The sequence below is a fragment of the Barbus barbus genome (genome assembly GCF_936440315.1).
Source record: "Barbus barbus genome assembly, chromosome: 46".
Classification (NCBI taxonomy): Eukaryota; Metazoa; Chordata; class Actinopteri; order Cypriniformes; family Cyprinidae; genus Barbus; species Barbus barbus.
Genome location: NC_136724.1, coordinates 17,821,280 through 17,824,899, shown reverse-complemented (window position 1 = coordinate 17,824,899; position 3,620 = coordinate 17,821,280). Strand labels below are relative to the sequence as shown.

The 3,620-nt window shown below is 34.2% G+C and overlaps 1 long non-coding RNA gene across 1 annotated transcript; it reads right to left on the bottom strand.

Moving 5' to 3' along the window:
- Positions 1-955: 955 nt before the first annotated feature.
- On the bottom strand, positions 956-1,916 carry LOC306865269. The gene is made up of 3 exons (XR_013783854.1): positions 1,821-1,916; positions 1,550-1,664; positions 956-1,300 (listed from the first exon to the last, which is right to left on the bottom strand). It is a non-coding gene; the product is annotated as an uncharacterized lncRNA (long non-coding RNA).
- Between the last annotated feature and the right edge of the window lie 1,704 nt (positions 1,917-3,620).

Below are 3,620 nucleotides of genomic sequence, written 5' to 3'. Positions count from 1 at the left end.
GGGTCATTGTCCTGATGCAATATGAAGCACTTCCCAATGAATCTGGTAGCATTTTCTTGAATATTGGTAAGCAAGATGGTTTTGTACCCTTCCAAATTCACTCTGCTACTATCATCATACATTAAGTCATCAGTAAAGTTGAGAGGGTCTGTTCCAGAGGCAGCCATGCATGTCCATGCCACCTCCACCATGCTTTACAGATGAGGCTGTATGCTTGGGATCATTGCAGTTCCCTTTTTTGAATTTTTCTTTCGCATCACTTAGATAAAGGTTCATGTTTGTCTCATCGGTCCATAAACACAGTTCCAAAACTCTTCTGGCTCAACTCTAATCTTGCCTTTCTATTTTTGGTGCTGGTCAGAGGTTTGCATCTTGCTGTGTAGCATCTGTAATTCTGTGTCAAAATCTCCTGAGGACAGTAGATTGTGATAGATCAGATAGATCACATCAGATAGGGGGATGAAACTCTAAAAGTGCTGAACGTCTTAGCTGGTAAAACATCTATGTGTTGAATCACCCAATAATAAAACGTGACATTCTGTAGTTTTGTCTCATATTCATCTTTTAATTATATTTGTAAATGTCTTGACTCCACAGCCAACAGAGCAATTTTGTCTTTATTGTTCCAATACTTTTGGAGGCCACTGTGTGTGTGTGTGTGTGTGTGTGTGTTTGTGTGTGTGTGTATAAACAACAGGAGTATATATAACTTTTATTCAATGATTTTAGTTCATCTAGTTAATAACAGTTCTCATTTTCATTTAGTTCATCTTGATATACTAAAATAACTAAAACTAAAATTAAAAATGAATGAAAACTATGTAGATATATTTATAAAAAGATATTTATAAAAATGACCAAATCACACAACAAAATTACTCAGATTTGAACTAAAACTAAAATAAAAAATCATTCAAAATATTAGTAAAATCTATAATAGTATCTCTATGATGCTAAAATAATTGTCAAGCTCAATAAAAAAAATCATACGCAGCACTGCAATATACTTTATGCAATACATTTTAATTAATCATGTGCAAATAAAATAAAATCCAACACAAACATCACAGACGTGTTAAAAATTTGCATAGTACAAATGAAGTAGTTCTTAGTTCATCCCGTTGTATTTCATCGTGATGTGCTATTCAGCATTGATGCTGATTTAAATGTTGATGCAGAGTTTACGGGACGGGCTGTTGTTTCGGTTGCCTTCTTCTTGGTGTCCACATATCGCATGGCCTCTATTGCCCAAGAGCTTTGTGGTTTGGAGCAAATGAAATTATCTTTGACTGTTTTAAATCTGTAAGTCCATAAAAGTAACAATTTAGCATGACAATACAACAAAATGTACATATGATTATTCAATTTAAACTGTTAAGAATTTTGGTATCAACATGTTATTGGTAAAATGTCAATGTACTAAAATAAAGCCAAGACAAAATAACTACTAGTATTCCGACATAATAGCTAAGATTTATCGTGAAATATATTGTTGAATGGTTGAGATCTATCACCTCAATATATGCCTCAATATGAAAAAAGAACTCACAAAACAGCATCAATATGGCAGATGCCTGCTTTTTGTATCACGTAACTTCTAATATTTTCCTTGCGGGTAATCCGATTTGATGTCTTGAGACAAAGGCAATTTGGCCATCCACTTACTACAAACACCAAAAGGAAACAAAAGCATTTTTAACACAGACATTCATGTTGACAACACTATTTAATTCAAAATAACATCATACATTTGAACTGATATGAAGACTTAATATCAAGTAAATATATTATTTATTTTACAAATACACACATTTTCTTACTTTGGCAGGAGTCTTGAGCAAGCAGCATTAGAGCCAAGTACAGCAGAAGGGTTACAGAAGCACACCTCATCTTCTCTTGTGAGTCTGATGCGTATTATCTCGGCTCACCACAACTCACACTTTTATGAACACTCACAGAGTGGAAAATGAGCATCAGAACTTCCTCCCACAAAGCTATCACCTGTCCGCTTGGAAACAAAAGACCCCCCTCATCACCTCACGGCCGACCACTGTGTACAGGAACATTCATAGGTTTATATGACCCCGAGAGAGCGCATGGTCACTGCTAATGCAGTTGTGTCGTAGAGTGGAAAGTACCAAGATGTTCACATAATGAAGAATAAAATAAATAATAAATTAACTTTGCAAATGATATATTAACTGACTATTACATCAGCTACTACAGTGTTTCACTTTCACTGAATGGTTATGCTTCTGGTAATATATAAGTAACAAATTGTTAAATTAAAAGTTATTTTATATATTAAAATATTAGCTTATAATATATATATATATATATATATATATATATACAGTATGTACATATATTCCATATTTATTATAAGCTAATATTTTGCATACATCTCTAACAAAACAAATGTAAATGACATCGTAAACATTGTGAAATTGCTCTTCATGAGTTCTTTCTAACTTGGTAATATTGAGAGTTAGTGTTGGTTTCCTGCAGTCTGCTGGTGTGGTTATTTTTTAGAAGGGGCTCTGTGGTCATTCACCGAACTTGGGGGGAAATACGCATTAAGCATACATACAGCCTTTTTCCAAGTACAAAGGGCACAATTTCTAATAATCAAACCCATTAAGTAATAGGTGAGTGTTTCATCTGGAAATAATCAATGTGATGTTGAATGTTCCTCATAAAAATAAAAAAACAGAAACACTTTTTAAACTCAAATTTCTTTGTAATTTATTTATATTGAGAAAAATAATCTTTTCCAGCGACCAAATAATAGAAATTGGAGTGTTTAGGTTTGAAGGCTTTAATATTGTCAAGAGATATCAGATTTAATATTGGGCAGCACTTTATTTTACAGTGTCCTTGTTACACTTATATATATACTTACAGGAATAACAGTAAATTATGCATAATTACAAGAAACTAACCTAATCCTAACCCTAAAGTAAGTGCATGTTGGTAAGTAATGTTAATTACATTGTAACAAGGATACATTTAAAATAACGTGTAACCAAATATTGTACAATATTTGCAGAAAGCGAAGCTGGTGAGGGGGCATCTTTTGACGTGCATCTACAGATGTGTCTGACAGACTAGGGAAAGTCACTGTGGTGTACTGCAGCATCATGTGACCTTTAGCATGTTCTATGTAAAGATCGGATGAGGCTTGACAGGGACTGCAAGTGGCACACAAAACTTTTCCTTCTTCACAAAACTTTCATAAGCCACTAAGACACATTCATCTGTACAGCAACGGCAATAAACAAATAAACACAGCATCATTTTGCAAACCTTTGAAACAAAGAGTGGCACGCTATCGCTGAATGCAAGCATATGTGATTTCCGTTGGGCTAGATAGATTGATTGATTGACTGATAGGTCAGCCTTTTCTCATACCTGACAGGAAATTTCTTTGCAGCAATACCAAGCACGGACCAGACAATATGCACTTTGACAAGCAATATAAAAGACACAATATGCAAAACAGCAATCTACAGATTGTGGGGTAACATTTAAGGGCACATGAAGCCGTGAAAACAATTGGATTCTACAGTAGAAGAGGTTTCATTGTATATAACTGGAAACAGCCAGACATCATACTTTTT